The 20,355-nt window shown below is 24.1% G+C and overlaps 1 protein-coding gene across 1 annotated transcript in view; it reads left to right on the top strand.

Moving 5' to 3' along the window:
- Positions 1-1,712: 1,712 nt before the first annotated feature.
- The window catches only part of LOC149934204 (uncharacterized), a 371,814-nt gene continuing 353,171 nt past the window's right edge, over positions 1,713-20,355 (top strand). The window contains exon 1 of the mRNA XM_090153259.1: positions 1,713-1,730. The gene's annotated coding sequence lies outside the window, so the exon portion shown is untranslated. The remainder of the gene's footprint in view (positions 1,731-20,355) is intronic.

The following is a 20,355-nucleotide window of genomic DNA, read 5'->3' as shown; positions in this document are numbered from 1 at the left end:
AGATACAATGAATGGTTAAATAGACTAACCTCTTTGTATAATGCCAGGAGGAAAAAAAAGGGTATTTATGATAAGGAGAAGAGATTAGCGGAACATTTGCTTACGGATCATCTTGTAGAACCTCAAACTGGTGGAAAAAATCAAGCTGAATGCATTGAAAATGCTAATGTCATTCGTACTTTGGAAAAAGGAATTACATAAATACGCATGAAGAACATAAATGTAAAGTAACTGCTAGCTGCGGCATATTGAAACCACAAACTGTTGTGTGTTTGACTGGAATTCAATCAATGGAACTTCTTAATGAAATAGTTAAAGAACTTCCAACTGAAGATTTGTCTACCGGGAGAGTGTTAAAATTAATTAGTCCACTTTTCATTAAGAAAGGCAGGGCAAAAAACTAAGACGAGGGCACAATTTTCCCATTAAGACGCTTTGCTTACATAAAAAGTTGCTAGGGCAAGGGTTCATGTCGAGCGTATAATTCAAAGATTGAAAACGTGCAACATTTTTCATAAAAGCATACCCTAGGATTTATTACCATGTGCTGATAAAATGTTCACTGTTATGAGTGCTGTAGTAAATTTGTCAACATCTATTTTGGCAGATAATAAATTTTATTTGACTTAATGTAGTTTTTAAAAAATATTAAAAATAAACATATTGCAATTGAAGCATAAGCTTATGAACAAACTCTTTGTCAATTTTCAATTCAATTATTTGACAGTCATGCTTTTCTTTGAATAAATGACTAGATGCCCTACGGAGAGGCCTAAAATTGCAATGTTTAGTTCCAAAGTTACGTGATGTTGGATCTTCGGAAAATGAAATACTAAAGCCTCTATTTTGTAACCTTCCAGTTTGTCAAATACTCCAGTGAAATTACATGATAACTTCTTAGTTTTCCTCTCCTTGTTGAATACAATTCACTTTGTTTCGATAATGGTAATCTGATTTCATATGTATTTTTATAAAACAACAACACTCATAAAAATCATGTGGGCAATAGGTCAAGGCTTACTTCATAAATTCATTTTAAAACAATATTCACCTTGAGTATAAAGTCGTACCACTTTCTTCCTTGCTGATGATTTTTACAAGAAAAATTATTTATTAATATCATTAATCGATTGAACAATGATATTAATGAAGAAAACTCCACGATTATATTTAACTGTCCTTATCTGACCGATTTGTTTCCTTGAGATCGTAGTTGGGCTTCATCACCACTAGGTGGCGCTAATGAAACTTTTCGTTGCGAATATGAAACGGTTTTTGAGGTAATCGGCCTGGATCGTTTTTTATTGGACATCCTGTATAAATCAAATATCTATTGAAAATCTATACCAAAAAAATTGAAAATGGGCGAATATGGGCAAACCTTTTAATCTATTTGTGATAAATAATAAACATTCGTGAACTTTAATAAAAAATTATAAGTTAATTAATCTACCTAAATTCATAACTAAAAGGCACATTAATTCTGAAAGAAATAAAAAAAACCTTTGTCGTTTTCCAGAATTCACACTATTTAAACTACGCGGCTTTGTATAATAGTTTAATAACTCTAAAATATCGATATCTACTTGGTATTGACAAAAACGCATATAGGTACTAAGAACTTGGAGCCTTAACATTCGCCCATGCTGCCTTGTTGTTATACTTTCAGAAGCAGTCTAAGCAGTCGACGGTTCTCTCTGTATGTAAAAATCCATTACACCAAGAACCAAGTTAGGCTTAAGCCATCGGCAAAGTATAACTTTATGGCGCCAAAATTGAAGTCTTTCATAGTTCTTAGTACCTCTATGCGTTCTTGGTATTGATGATTCCAAAACAAAAGACTGCAGAAAAAATATCTTTACCTTTTAAATCAAGCCTGAATGTATAACTATGCAAAAACTCCCACTTACAATTTCTAACAAAACTCTACTTCTTGTAAGGAGCCAGGTGGATAATAAAATTTTGCAGTCAAAAATCAAACACCGGTAAATTGGGCGGTGGTTTATAAACAAATATTATAAATTAAAATAAAGTTTATACGTGCGATTTAGTTTGGCCAGGTTTGGGCTCAGTTATCCCCACTGTGCGTCGTAACAATCAAAACAAAACCCAGATAGTATCGTCTGCTGCAGACGATACCATTTGGGTTTTGTTTTGATTGTTACGAACTTTAAAAATACAAAGTTACCGTAATAGTACCTGAAATTATCTTCCGCTGAATTCGTGATACAATTATTTATAAAAGTAAAGAAAAGCTGTATATTGAGTTATGTTATCTATTTACACTGAATATATTAATCTTTTGAGAGCCGTTGTTAACTGAGAACTACACGGAGAGAATAAAGTGAAATACGCCGCCGGCCCGCCATTAATTCTTGGGTACGGCAGTATGTTAAAAGAAAGACTCAGTACATACTTGGAAGAAAATCATGGCCTAAGTGAAGGACAAGGCGGGTTACTTAAGGATAGAAGGCTGGCGGACCATGTATTTATAAAGATGCATTTAATTGAATTGGCGCGGAAAATGAACAACCACCTAGTGGTTGCCTTTATTAATGTACAGAGAGCATATGACAGTGTGCGAAGAGACAAGCTGTGGAATCGTATGCAGGAAATGAAAATTCCGTTGCCTTTACTAGTGAATATTAAACAGCTCTACGATAATTGCAGATATATCTATACCCTACACGATATCACCACCTCATCTATTCCTCGCCGGTACTTTTTACCATCTTCCTGAATAAGTTGTCTACCGAACTAGATCAAAGGGGTGTGCAGTATAGCCTACCGGGCCAACCAACATTTGTCATTACGTACTTGTTTTATGCTGACGACATAGCTCTTTTTGCGAACTCATTGTCAAATATGCAACAACTGTTAGATATTGTCTCGGAGTACGCCGACTGTCAAGGCCTCACTATGAGTCAATAGAAATCGAATTTCTTCGTGGTGGGCCAACCATGTGCCAGTAGAACGCTTATCTTACAAACTAAAGTCATACAAGAAGTGAACTCATATACATATTTGGAGATCGAATTTGGTAGTGTTACCTCGTGCCAAGACCCCAGGGAAAAAATATTGAAACATAAAGCAAATAAATTCCAAGAATTCCTACATTAGATTTTCGGTCTGCCGCACTTTATGGAAAATAGTAGCTGTCCCGGTCCTTACTTTTATGAACGAAGTCTGCACAATTAACCAGAGTATCACTGAAGTTTTGAACTGTGCCCAAAATGAAGTTGGTAGAGCAGCCTTAAATGCTGGCCCAATGGCAGCTAATGTGGCTATTCAGGGAGAAATCGGTTCGTCCCTCATTGATGACAGAGAAGCTATGAGTAAGATATGCTACATGGGTCGCCTGAAATTTATCCCTGATGATAGACTGGCCACGCAACTATATTCATACATACGACTGAATGGTATTACTACTTCATGGACTAAAGCTGTCGATAGGCTCGATAGAAAATACTGTGTGTGAACAACAAGAAGGAAAGTTAATTCCTATAAAGAGTGGCCCAATATAGTGAGATCCGACATAAACGCATCAAAAACCAGAATATAGCAGTCAAAGGTGGGAGCAAAACCTAGCTTGACCCTATACCAGGAAAAAAAGGAGCCCTCAAAAGAAATATTCTATGATGGATCATTCGGAAGTGGTCTGGTCTTTCAGGCACGGACTGGGTCTCTCCTAACGAGCGAACGAAAATCACAACTGGTAAGACTGACTCCGGAATGCCGTCTAAGTGCAAGCCCCTTGGAAGACCTCCACCATTAAAAGTTTAAAATCTTAAAGTTAGTTATAAATTATAAATTCGAAATCTAGTATTTGTACTGGGGATATAAGACATTTTATTTTACTTTCAACAATACATTACAAAAGACTCAAAAACTGTTACCAAGACTAGAGTGTTAAAATCAACTTGTATCTTTATTTCAATGGCTGAGCTAAAATTACGGCTAAAATAAAAGCTGTAAACCTGTACATTTGAATACACGACAACGACGAACATTACCAGTTAGACTACTGTGCTACGGGAAATGAACCTTAATTAGTGTAGTCTAATCAATATTTGTACATGATTACGTGCCGTATTATTGTTTCTGCTACAGCTAAAACTTAATACTTCGCGCACGTGAAAGGGAACTAATACAGTAAGGCAAGTTACACGAGAGGAAATAATATATTTTGAACAGTTGGACTTAACGAAATATAATATTTTGATAGGATATATATTATATATTTTGTTTACTTACTTTAATATTTTTCTAGGGACACAATGATATTTTTTTAGGGGGGACAGAGACCTTTTGAGGGGGCACAAATTATTTTTGAGGGGGTCAGGTAATATTTATAATTTTAAAGTATCCCGAGTATCATTTTGGGGCCCCTTTTCATAAAATTTGGGACCCCTATTATAGGCTACATAGGCTATAAAAATTTTGACATAGGCTATAGCCTACTTAGCGCCGCCATTGCCGATATACGCGTAAAGAAAAAAGTAACTTCACATCCGAATTGAAATACAGGATGTCTGATTTGGCTCTGACATCGCATGCATCTCAAAAACTATAATAGCTAGAGTTTTGAAATGTTCGGGGTATAAGTATATCGTAAGTAACATTCTACAATGTAATTTTCAGAAAATTCGAAAAAATATTTTCTTTTGACCGATGAGGTGTTAGACGAAAACCTTCAATAAGAAAGTTGTAGAGCATACTTGGAAACGTACAAATAAAGTTAGTTCGGTCAAAAAAAGTTATAAAATACGCGAATAAGTGAATTAGTTTATAATGAAAAAGGATAAAAAAGCTAAACCCCAAACAAATTTGAAGAAATTTAAAAACTTACAAATAGCTCGTACCAATAGATCTTCGAGCAAACATAAAGAGGCGAATCTCGGACCAAATAGATCTGAGTTAAAAACGAATTTAAATTAAATAAAATAGCCTGAAATTGCAACGGTAGACCGGTTTCGCCCTATTTGGGACTCGTCAGTACCGTGCGGGAAATCTGGCTGGCGACTGTTATATCGAAAAGAGAAACTAAGCCTAAGAATAATAAATACGAAATGTTAAGTTAAGAGGATCCACGGCTACTGACTGCTTTGCAAAGTGATAAAATATGCGAATAAGTAGAATAGTGAAAAAGCTAAAATTTCTAAGGGTGCCCCCTTGGAAAATTTTTTTGGGTAAGGAATTTTCCATTTTGTGTTGTCAAAAACATTTTCGGTTGCCATGGCAAAACTAAAGCCCGTTTAAATTTTTACTTTTGGGAATTTTCATGATTCATTAAGGCCTACTTAGCCCCCGAGTTTGAACAAAATCGGTGTGTTACACCTCGGGTAGTCTCCTTGTAAGTCCATTCTGAGATCGTTTCTGCTAAGTGGATACTCTAAAGCTGGTTTCACACTCGACGGAAAATTAGCAGCGTAAATTCTAACGTTAGCGGTATATCGAATGGGAATCAATTTTCAGCTCGGCGTTTATTATCGTCTTTCCGGCATATTTTCCGTCGAGTGTGAAACCAGCTTTCAGTCTCTCATTTGAAAATTGCGTCGCTAAAGAAACGGAACGTGACTAAACAAAGCATGATTGTTATGGAAGTTTATAAATGTTAAACGCCGACCACGTTTCCAAATCTACGTAATATCCAACCGTAATTTCATTTCAAACGGAGTAGGCTTATAATAATAGCGAACATTCCAACCTTATATTTTTAAAGGCTATCTATGTGTTAACCGAAAATCAACATCTTATAAAATGCCTGATGTTATTAATCATTGATTTAACTATCATCATAGTTTCAAACTCGTAATACCAGAAGATGGACTGTACGGAGTTTGTCAAGAGAACGGATCGTGCACTGGAATGGTTGGCATGGTCGTCAAAACGGTAGTGTAAAAAATACATGAGCTCTAAGAAAAAAGTGTTGAAAATTGAACATAAAATGATCCAAATGGTTGTCATTGAAACAGCACACATTTTTGGCTAATATTGCACAAAAATAAGCAATATTGGAACTTCCTCTCCTCCATAGTTGTACAATTTTTTTGTGTAAAATTGGAAGGATTTGTGTTCTACAAAGGTCATCTAAGCGTTCAATTTCAGCTATTTAAATTTGCAGTGATTTAAAGGCTTCATATTATACAATGCAGCCGCATTAAAGTTATTTGCAATTCAAATAACCGTTGTTTTGGAGTACAGAATGTCAAGGAAAATAAAAGAATGTACATGGTACTCATTTTATGAACAATACTAAACTCGCTTCTAACTGAAGAAATAATTAATATTTCGTATTGGAGTGTTGGAACTTCTCACGAGAGATTTACCAGTTTATTGAAATAAGTTAGGTATTGCCAATTAAACTAAATTATTTGCGAGACAATTTATATTGCTCTAGTAATTAAATAAATATAAGTAGAGGGATTTTTTCATTGGCTGATTTTTGCTTTTATACTTAAGGCATAAGCGGTTACAAATGATAATTTAAAGATAAAAAGAAAAAATGTGTAAAAGGACTATTTCAGTAGATTAGAAAATATTCCACTAAAGAGAAACTAAGACTGAATAACACTTTTAGAGTTAACATGGGACGCAAATACAATTACTCTCTTAAACACGTCGATTAAACTAGGAGCAACAAACACAAGGAGAACCCGGCTAGCCTTTAAACACGCTAACGCCTTTTCACTGAGCTTTTTACGGAAAGGGGGAAGGCAATTTGAGAATTTTCCGACGGCAGCAGGCGCTAAAGCGTCTAATCAATGAAAACTGTACGCAAGAAAATGCACGACTTTTGGCGGGTTGCGTTCTCCTTGTGTGGGGTGCTGTGTTTGTTGCTCCTAGGTTAAAGTAATACCAGTCGCGAAAAGCAATATTGAGGCTATCTTATATATATAGATTTCGGTCTCGAATAGGTTAGTTTATTTTTTTATATTTCATTAATATATTATTCTCTGTCCGTGGTGTCTTAAATTGTGGTTTTGCAGTGTAAAAATCAAACAATCAACTCGTAATATGATAAGTAACATAATAACCATAAGTATGACATTGTTTTAATGCTAATTTTCTAACCAAAACCTATTTTCAACACTGACTTGGACTAGCTTGGACTTGAAACTGAACTAAGTAGTATATTATCGTTCTTGGCATTATTATATTTCTATTTTAGCATATTTTAGAAACTAGAGGGTTATGTGTTGAACGAAACCTGGGTTGTTCAATAAATGTTTAAATCAGTTCGGTTAATCTATTGGTCATACTTATAGTTATATTATGTTACTTATGGTAATATTATATTACACGGTGTTGATTTTAAATATCGCTTAATTTAATATAGGAAGCCTCTATGGCATTTGCGATTTCACCGACACCTTCGAGAATTCGGTTCCTGGATTTCTCTACTCCCTACGACTTTCAAGATTTAACCTACGTCACTAAATCCAGTGAAATTGAAACCAAAATGAGTGTTTTTTTCTTCTTAGACCCTTTTTCACTAGAAGTAAGTGGTGAGATTTAGTTTTTTAACTCCTCCGATTTAGTTAAGAGCAATTTTTGAAAGTGGTGTATTAAATCAAGATAAAAAGGTTAAATGGTGATTGCCATGATTAAATCAAGATTAAAATCATTAAATCGTTATTGAAATCATAAAATCGAGATTGAAATGATTAAATCGAGATTGAAATTATGAAATCAAGATTGAAATTATGAAATCGAGATTGAAATCATGAAATCAAGAAATCAAGAATGAAATCAAGAAATCCAGATTGAAATAATGAAATCAAGATTAAAATCACGAAATCAAGATTGAAATGATGGAATAGACATTTTTATCATTAAATCGAGATTTATATAATTAAATCGAGATTAATATCATTAAATCGAGATTAATATCATTAAATCGAGATTAATACCATTAAATCGAGATTAATACCATTAAATCGAGATTGATATCATTAAATCGAGATTAATATCATTAAATCGAGATTTATATAATGAAATCGAGATTGATATCATTAAATCGAGATTTATATCATTAAATTGAGATTTATATAATTAAATCGAGATTAATATAATTAAATCGAGATTAATATAATTAAATCGAGATTTATATCATTATATCGAGATTTATATTATTGAATCGAGATTTATATCATTAAAACGAGATTTATATAATTAAAACGAGATTTATATCATTAAAACGAGATTTATATAATTAAAACGAGATTTATATCATTAAAACGAGATTTATATAATTAAATCGAGATTTATATCATTATATCGAGATTTATATTATTGAATCGAGATTTATATCATTAAAACGAGATTTATATAATTAAAACGAGATTTATATCATTAAAACGAGATTTATATAATTAAAACGAGATTTATATCATTAAAACGAGATTTATATAATTAAATCGAGATTTATATCATTAAAACGTGATTTATATAATTAAAACGAGATTTATATCATTAAAACGAGATTTATATAATTAAAACGAGATTTATATCATTAAAACGAGATTTATATAATTAAAACGAGATTTATATCATTAAAACGAGATTTATATAATTAAATCGAGATTTATATCATTAAAACGTGATTTATATAATTAAAACGAGATTTATAACATTAAAACAAGATTTATATAATTAAATCGAGATTTATATCATTAAAACGTGATTTATATAATTAAAACGAGATTTATAACATTAAAACGTGATTTATATAATTAAAACGAGATTTATAACATTAAAACGAGATTTATATAATTCAATCGAGATTTATATCATTAAAACGATATTTATATAATTCAATCGAGATTTATATAATTAAAACGAGATTAATATAATTAAAACGAGATTTATATCATTAAAACGAGATTTATTTAATTAAATCGAGATTTATTTAATTAAATCGAGATTTATATAATTAAAACGAGATTTATTTCTTTAAAACGAGATTTATATAATTAAAAAGAGATTTATATAATTAAAACGAGATTTATATAATTTAAACGAGATTTATATAATTAAAACGAGATTTATAACATTAAATCGAGATTTATATAATTAAAACGAGATTTATAACATTAAATCGAGATTTATATAAGTAAAACGATATTTATATAATTAAAACGATATTTAAACATTAAAACGAGATTTATATAATTAAAACGAGATTTATATAATTAAATCGAGATTTATATCATTAAAACGATATTTATAACATTAAAACGAGATTTATATAATTAAAACGAGATTTATATAATTAAAACGAGATTTATATAATTAAATCGAGATTTATATCATTAAAACGAGATTTATATAATTAAATCGAGATTTATATCATTAAAACGTGATTTATATAATTAAAATGAGATTTATATAATTAAATCGAGATTTATATCATAAAAACGAGATTTATATAACTAAAACGAGATTTATATCATTAAAACGAGATTTATATCATTAAAACGAGATTTATATAATTAAAACGAGATTTATATAAATAAAACGAGATTTATATAATTAAAACGAGATTTATATCATTAAAACGAGATTTATATCATTAAAACGAGATTTATATCATTAAAACGAGATTTATATCATTAAATCGAGATTTATACGTTAAAACGAGATTTATATAATTAAAACGAGATTTATATAATTAAATCGAGATTTATATCATTATATCGAGATTTATATCATTATATCGAGATTTATATTATTAAAACGAGATTTATATCATTAAATCGTGATTTATATCATTAAAACGGGATTTATATCATTAAATCGAGATTTATATCATTAAGTCGAGGTTTATATAATTTAAACGAGATTTATATCATTAAAACGAGATTTATTTAATTAAAACGAGATTTATATAATTAAATCGAGATTTATATCATTATATCGAGATTTATATTATTAAATCGAGATTTATATAATTAAATCGAGATTTATATCATTATATCGAGATTTATATTATTAAAACGAGATTTATATCATTAAATCGTGATTTATATCATTAAAACGGTATTTATATAATTTAAACGAGATTTATATCATTAAAACGAGATTTATATCATTAAAACGAGATTTATATAATTAAATCGAGATTTATATAATTAAATCGAGATTCATATAATTAAATCTAGATTTATATCATTATATCGAGATTTATATTATTAAAACGAGATTTATATAATTAAATCGAGATTTATAACATTAAATCGAGATTTATATAATTAAATCGAGATTTATATAATTTAAACGAGATTTATATCATTAAAACGAGATTTATATAATTAAATCGAGATTTATATCATTAAAACGAGATTTATATAATTAAAACGAGATTTATATAATTAAATCGAGATTTATATCATTAAAACGAGATTTATATAATTAAATCGAGATTTATATAATTAAATCGAGATTCATATAATTAAATCTAGATTTATATCATTATATCGAGATTTATATTATTAAAACGAGATTTATATAATTAAATCGAGATTTATATAATTTAAACGAGATTTATATCATTAAAACGAGATTTATATAATTAAATCGAGATTTATATCATTAAAACGTGATTTATATAATTAAAATGAGATTTATATAATTAATTCGAGATTTATATCATGAAAACGAGATTTATATAACTAAAACGAGATTTATATCATTAAAACGAGATTTATATCATTAAAACGAGATTTATATAATTAAAACGAGATTTATATAATTAAAACGAGATTTATATCATTAAAACGAGATTTATATAATTAAAACGAAATTTATAAAAATAAAACGAGATTTATATAATTAAAACGAGATTTATATCATTAAAACGAGATTTATATCATTAAAACGAGATTTATATCATTAAAACGATATTTATATCATTAAAACGAGATTTATATCATTAAATCGAGATTTATACGTTAAAACGAGATTTATATAATTAAAACGAGATTTATATAATTAAATCGAGATTTATATCATTATATGAGATTTATATTATTAAAACGAGATTTATATCATTAAATCGTGATTTATATCATTAAAACGGGATTTATATCATTAAATCGAGATTTATATCATTAAGTCGAGGTTTATATAATTTAAACGAGATTTATATCATTAAAACGAGATTTATTTAATTAAAACGAGATTTATATAATTAAATTGATATTTATATCATTATATCGAGATTTATATTATTAAATCGAGATTTATATAATTAAATCGAGATTTATATCATTATATCGAGATTTATATTATTAAAACGAGATTTATATCATTAAATCGTGATTTATATCATTAAAACGGGATTTATATAATTTAAACGAGATTTATATAATTTAAACGAGATTTATATCATTAAAACGAGATATATATAATTAAAACGAGATTGATATAATTAAATCGAGATTTATATAATTAAATCGAGATTCATATAATTAAATCTAGATTTATATCATTATATCGAGATTTATATTATTAAAACGAGATTTATATCATTAAATCGAGATTTATAACATTAAATCGATATTTATATAATTAAATCGAGATTTATATAATTTAAACGAGATTTATATCATTAAAACGAGATTTATATAATTAAATCGAGATTTATATCATTAAAACGTGATTTATATCATTAAAATGAGATTTATATAATTAAATCGAGATTTATATCATAAAAACGAGATTTATATAACTAAAACGAGATTTATATCATTAAAACGAGATTTATATAATTAAAACGAGATTTATATAATTAAAACGAGATTTATATAATTAAAACGAGATTTATATCATTAAATCGTGATTTATATCATTAAAACGGGATTTATATCATTAAATCGAGATTTATATCATTAAGTCGAGGTTTATATAATTTAAACGAGATTTATATCATTAAAACGAGATTTATTTAATTAAAACGAGATTTATATAATTAAATCGAGATTTATATCATTATATCGAGATTTATATTATTAAATCGAGATTTATATAATTAAAACGTGATTTATATCATTATATCGAGATTTATATTATTAAAACGAGATTTATATCATTAAATCGTGATTTATATCATTAAAACGGTATTTATATAATTTAAACGAGATTTATATCATTAAAACGAGATTTATATCATTAAAACGAGATTTATATAATTAAATCGAGATTTATATAATTAAATCGAGATTCATATAATTAAATCTAGATTTATATCATTATATCGAGATTTATATTATTAAAACGAGATTTATATAATTAAATCGAGATTTATAACATTAAATCGAGATTTATATAATTAAATCGAGATTTATATAATTTAAACGAGATTTATATCATTAAAACGAGATTTATATAATTAAATCGAGATTTATATCATTAAAACGAGATTTATATAATTAAAACGAGATTTATATAATTAAATCGAGATTTATATCATTAAAACGAGATTTATATAATTAAATCGAGATTTATATAATTAAATCGAGATTCATATAATTAAATCTAGATTTATATCATTATATCGAGATTTATATTATTAAAACGAGATTTATATAATTAAATCGAGATTTATATAATTTAAACGAGATTTATATCATTAAAACGAGATTTATATAATTAAATCGAGATTTATATCATTAAAACGTGATTTATATAATTAAAATGAGATTTATATAATTAAATCGAGATTTATATCATGAAAACGAGATTTATATAACTAAAACGAGATTTATATCATTAAAACGAGATTTATATAATTAAAACGAGATTTATATCATTAAAACGAGATTTATATCATTAAAACGAGATTTATATAATTAAAACGAAATTTATAAAAATAAAACGAGATTTATATCATTAAAACGAGATTTATATCATTAAAACGAGATTTATATCATTAAATCGAGATTTATATCATTAAAACGATATTTATATCATTAAAACGAGATTTATATCATTAAATCGAGATTTATACGTTAAAACGAGATTTATATAATTAAAACGAGATTTATATAATTAAATCGAGATTTATATCATTATATGAGATTTATATTATTAAAACGAGATTTATATCATTAAATCGTGATTTATATCATTAAAACGGGATTTATATCATTAAATCGAGATTTATATCATTAAGTCGAGGTTTATATAATTTAAACGAGATTTATATCATTAAAACGAGATTTATTTAATTAAAACGAGATTTATATAATTAAATCGAGATTTATATCATTATATCGAGATTTATATTATTAAATCGAGATTTATATAATTAAATCGAGATTTATATCATTATATCGAGATTTATATTATTAAAACGAGATTTATATCATTAAATCGTGATTTATATCATTAAAACGGGATTTATATAATTTAAACGAGATTTATATCATTAAAACGAGATATATATAATTAAAACGAGATTGATATAATTAAATCGAGATTTATATAATTAAATCGAGATTCATATAATTAAATCTAGATTTATATCATTATATCGAGATTTATATTATTAAAACGAGATTTATATCATTAAAACGAGATTTATAACATTAAATCGAGATTTATAACATTAAATCGAGATTTATATAATTAAAACGAGATTTATATCATTAAAACGAGATTTATATAATTAAATCGAGATTTATATCATTAAAACGTGATTTATATAATTAAAATGAGATTTATATAATTAAATCGAGATTTATATCATAAAAGCGAGATTTATATAACTAAAACGAGATTTATATCATTAAAACGAGATTTATATAATTAAAACGAGATTTATATAATTAAAACGAGATTTATATAATTAAAAGAGATTTATAACATTTAATCGAGATTTATATCATTAAAACGAGATTTATATAATTAAAACGAGATTTATATAAATAAAACGAGATTTATATAATTAAAACGAGATTTATATCATTAAAACGAGATTTATATCATTAAAACGAGATTTATATCATTAAAACGAGATTTATATCATTAAATCGAGATTTATACGTTAAAACGAGATTTATATAATTAAAACGAGATTTATATAATTAAATCGAGATTTATATCATTATATCGAGATTTATATTATTAAATCGAGATTTATATAATTAAAACGTGATTTATATCATTATATCGAGATTTATATTATTAAAACGAGATTTATATCATTAAATCGTGATTTATATCATTAAAACGGTATTTATATAATTTAAACGAGATTTATATCATTAAAACGAGATTTATATCATTAAAACGAGATTTATATAATTAAATCGAGATTTATATAATTAAATCGAGATTCATATAATTAAATCTAGATTTATATCATTATATCGAGATTTATATTATTAAAACGAGATTTATATAATTAAATCGAGATTTATAACATTAAATCGAGATTTATATAATTAAATCGAGATTTATATAATTTAAACGAGATTTATATCATTAAAACGAGATTTATATAATTAAATCGAGATTTATATCATTAAAACGAGATTTATATAATTAAAACGAGATTTATATAATTAAATCGAGATTTATATCATTAAAACGAGATTTATATAATTAAATCGAGATTTATATAATTAAATCGAGATTCATATAATTAAATCTAGATTTATATCATTATATCGAGATTTATATTATTAAAACGAGATTTATATAATTAAATCGAGATTTATATAATTTAAACGAGATTTATATCATTAAAACGAGATTTATATAATTAAAACGAGATTTATATTATTAAAACGGGATTTATATCATTAAATCGAGATTTATATCATTAAGTCGAGGTTTATATAATTTAAACGAGATTTATATCATTAAAACGAGATTAATTTAATAAAAACGAGATTTATATAATTAAATCGAGATTTATATCATTATATCGAGATTTATATTATTAAATCGAGATTTATATTATTAAATCTAGATTTATATCATTAAGTCGAGGTTTATATATTTTAAACGAGATTTATATCATTAAAACGAGATTTATTTAATTAAAACGAGATTTATATAATTAAATCGAGATTTATATCATTATATCGAGATTTATATTATTAAATCGAGATTTATATCATTATATCGAGATTTATATTATTAAATCGAGATTCATATAATTAAATCGAGATTTATATCATTATATCGAGATTTAAATTATTAAAACGAGATTTATATCATTAAATCGTGATTTATATCATTAAAACGGGATTTATATCATTAAATCGAGATTTATATCATTAAGTCGAGATTTATATAATTAAATCAAGATTTATATCATTAAAACGTGATTTATATAATTAAAACGAGATTTATATAATTAAATCGAGATTTATATAATTAAATCGAGATTTATATCATTAAAACGAGATTTATTTAATTAAATCGAGATTTATATAATTAAAACGAGATTTATTTCTTTAAATCGAGATTTATATCATTAAAACGAGATTTATATAATTAAAAAGAGATTTATATAATTAAAACGAGATTTATATAATTTAAACGAGATTTATATAATTAAAACGAGATTTATAACATTAAATCGAGATTTATATCATTAAAACGAGATTTATAACATTAAATCGAGATTTATATAATTAAAACGATATTTATATAATTAAAACGATATTTATATAATTAAAACGATATTTATAACATTAAAACGAGATTTATATAATTAAAACGAGATTTATAACATTTAATCGAGATTTATATCATTAAAACGAGATTTATAACATTAAATCGAGATTTATAACATTAAATCGAGATTTATATAATTAAAACGATATTTATATAATTAAAACGATATTTATAACATTAAAACGAGATTTATATAATTAAAACCAGATTTATATAATTAAATCGAGATTTATATCATTATATCGAGATTTATATTATTAAAACGAGATTTATATCATTAAATCGTGATTTATATCATTAAAACGGGATTTATATCATTAAATCGAGATTTATTTCATTAAGTCGAGATTTATATAATTAAATCGAGATGTATATCATTAAACGTGATTTATATAATTAAAACGAGATTTATATAATTAAATCGAGATTTATATCATTAAAACGAGATTTATATCATTAAAACGAGATTTATATCATTAAAACAAGATTTATATCATTAAAACGAGATTTATATAATTAAAACGAGATTTATAACATTTAATCGAGATTTATATCATTAAAACGAGATTTATATAATTAAAACGATATTTATATCATTAAAACGATATTTATATAATTAAATCGAGATTTATATCATTAAAACGTGATTTATATAATTAAAACGAGATTTATATAATTAAATCGAGATTTATATCATTAAAACGAGATTTATATAACTAAAACGAGATTTATATCATTAAAACGAGATTTATATAATTAAAACAAGATTTATATAATTAAAACGAGATTTATAACATTTAATCGAGATTTATATCATTAAAACGAGATTTATAACATTAAATCGAGATTTATATAATTAAAACGATATTTATATAATTAAAACGATATTTATAACATTAAAACGAGATTTATATAATTAAATCGAGATTTATATCATTAAAACGATATTTATATAATTAAAACGATATTTATAACATTAAAACGAGATTTATATAATTAAAACGAGATTTATATAATTTAATCGAGATTTATATCATTAAAACGAGATTTATATAATTAAAACGAGATTTATTTCTTTAAATCGAGATTTATATCATTAAAACGAGATTTATATAAGTAAAACGAGATTTATATAAATAAAACGAGATTTATATAATTAAATCGAGATTTATATCATTAAAACGAGATTTATATAACTAAAACGAGATTTATATCATTAAAACGAGATTTATATAATTAAAACGAGATTTATATAATTAAAACGAAATTTATATCATTTAATCGAGATTTATAACATTAAATCGAGATTTATAACATTAAATCGAGATTTCTATCATTAAAACGAGATTTTTATAATTAAAACGAGATTTATATAATTAAAACGAGATTTTATCATTAAAACGAGATTTATATAATTAAAACGAGATTTATATCATTAAAACGTTATTTATATAATTAAAACGAGATTTATATAATTAAGTCGAGATTTATATAATTAAATCGAGATTTATATCATTAAAACGAGATTTATATCATTAAAACGAGATTTATATCATTAAAACAAGATTTATATCATTAAAACGAGATTTATATCATTAAAACGAGATTTATATAATTAAAACGAGATTTATAACATTAAATCGAGATTTATAACATTAAATCGAGATTTATATAATTAAAACGATATTTATATAATTAAAACGATATTTATAACATTAAAACGAGATTTATATAATTAAAACCAGATTTATATAATTAAATCGAGATTTATATCATTATATCGAGATTTATATTATTAAAACGAGATTTATATCATTAAATCGTGATTTATATCATTAAAACGGGATTTATATCATTAAATCGAGATTTATTTCATTAAGTCGAGATTTATATAATTAAATCGAGATGTATATCATTAAACGTGATTTATATAATTAAAACGAGATTTATATAATTAAATCGAGATTTATATCATTAAAACGAGATTTATATCATTAAAACGAGATTTATATCATTAAAACAAGATTTATATCATTAAAACGAGATTTATATAATTAAAACGAGATTTATAACATTTAATCGAGATTTATATCATTAAAACGAGATTTATATAATTAAAACGATATTTATATCATTAAAACGATATTTATATAATTAAATCGAGATTTATATCATTAAAACGTGATTTATATAATTAAAACGAGATTTATATAATTAAATCGAGATTTATATCATTAAAACGAGATTTATATAACTAAAACGAGATTTATATCATTAAAACGAGATTTATATAATTAAAACAAGATTTATATAATTAAAACGAGATTTATAACATTTAATCGAGATTTATATCATTAAAACGAGATTTATAACATTAAATCGAGATTTATATAATTAAAACGATATTTATATAATTAAAACGATATTTATAACATTAAAACGAGATTTATATAATTAAATCGAGATTTATATCATTAAAACGATATTTATATAATTAAAACGATATTTATAACATTAAAACGAGATTTATATAATTAAAACGAGATTTATATAATTTAATCGAGATTTATATCACTAAACGAGATTTATATAATTAAAACGAGATTTATTTCTTTAAATCGAGATTTATATCATTAAAACGAGATTTATATAAGTAAAACGAGATTTATATAAATAAAACGAGATTTATATAATTAAATCGAGATTTATATCATTAAAACGAGATTTATATAACTAAAACGAGATTTATATCATTAAAACGAGATTTATATAATTAAAACGAGATTTATATAATTAAAACGAAATTTATATCATTTAATCGAGATTTATATAATTAAAACGAAATTTATATCATTTAATCGAGATTTATAACATTAAATCGAGATTTCTATCATTAAAACGAGATTTTTATAATTAAAACGAGATTTAAATAATTAAAACGAGATTTTATCATTAAAACGAGATTTATATCATTAAATCGTGATTTATATCATTAAAACGAGATTTATATAATTTAAACGAGATTTATATCATTAAAACGAGATATATATAATTAAAACGAGATTGATATAATTAAATCGAGATTTATATAATTAAATCGAGATTCATATAATTAAATCTAGATTTATATCATTATATCGAGATTTATATTATTAAAACGAGATTTATATCATTAAAACGAGATTTATAACATTAAATCGAGATTTATAACATTAAATCGAGATTTATATAATTAAAACGAGATTTATATCATTAAAACGAGATTTATATAATTAAATCGAGATTTATATCATTAAAACGTGATTTATATAATTAAAATGAGATTTATATAATTAAATCGAGATTTATATCATAAAAGCGAGATTTATATAACTAAAACGAGATTTATATCATTAAAACGAGATTTATATAATTAAAACGAGATTTATATAATTAAAACGAGATTTATATAATTAAAAGAGATTTATAACATTTAATCGAGATTTATATCATTAAAACGAGATTTATATAATTAAAACGAGATTTATATAAATAAAACGAGATTTATATAATTAAAACGAGATTTATATCATTAAAACGAGATTTATATCATTAAAACGAGATTTATATCATTAAAACGAGATTTATATCATTAAATCGAGATTTATACGTTAAAACGAGATTTATATAATTAAAACGAGATTTATATAATTAAATCGAGATTTATATCATTATATCGAGATTTATATTATTAAATCGAGATTTATATAATTAAAACGTGATTTATATCATTATATCGAGATTTATATTATTAAAACGAGATTTATATCATTAAATCGTGATTTATATCATTAAAACGGTATTTATATAATTTAAACGAGATTTATATCATTAAAACGAGATTTATATCATTAAAACGAGATTTATATAATTAAATCGAGATTTATATAATTAAATCGAGATTCATATAATTAAATCTAGATTTATATCATTATATCGAGATTTATATTATTAAAACGAGATTTATATAATTAAATCGAGATTTATAACATTAAATCGAGATTTATATAATTAAATCGAGATTTATATAATTTAAACGAGATTTATATCATTAAAACGAGATTTATATAATTAAATCGAGATTTATATCATTAAAACGAGATTTATATAATTAAAACGAGATTTATATAATTAAATCGAGATTTATATCATTAAAACGAGATTTATATAATTAAATCGAGATTTATATAATTAAATCGAGATTCATATAATTAAATCTAGATTTATATCATTATATCGAGATTTATATTATTAAAACGAGATTTATATAATTAAATCGAGATTTATATAATTTAAACGAGATTTATATCATTAAAACGAGATTTATATAATTAAAACGAGATTTATATTATTAAAACGGGATTTATATCATTAAATCGAGATTTATATCATTAAGTCGAGGTTTATATAATTTAAACGAGATTTATATCATTAAAACGAGATTAATTTAATAAAAACGAGATTTATATAATTAAATCGAGATTTATATCATTATATCGAGATTTATATTATTAAATCGAGATTTATATTATTAAATCTAGATTTATATCATTAAGTCGAGGTTTATATATTTTAAACGAGATTTATATCATTAAAACGAGATTTATTTAATTAAAACGAGATTTA

This window comes from Leiobunum rupestre, chromosome 7 (genome assembly GCF_980474605.1).
Source record: "Leiobunum rupestre chromosome 7, qqLeiRupe1.1.hap1, whole genome shotgun sequence".
NCBI classification, from domain to species: domain Eukaryota; kingdom Metazoa; phylum Arthropoda; class Arachnida; order Opiliones; family Sclerosomatidae; genus Leiobunum; species Leiobunum rupestre.
This window is presented reverse-complemented; position numbering and strand designations above follow the sequence as displayed.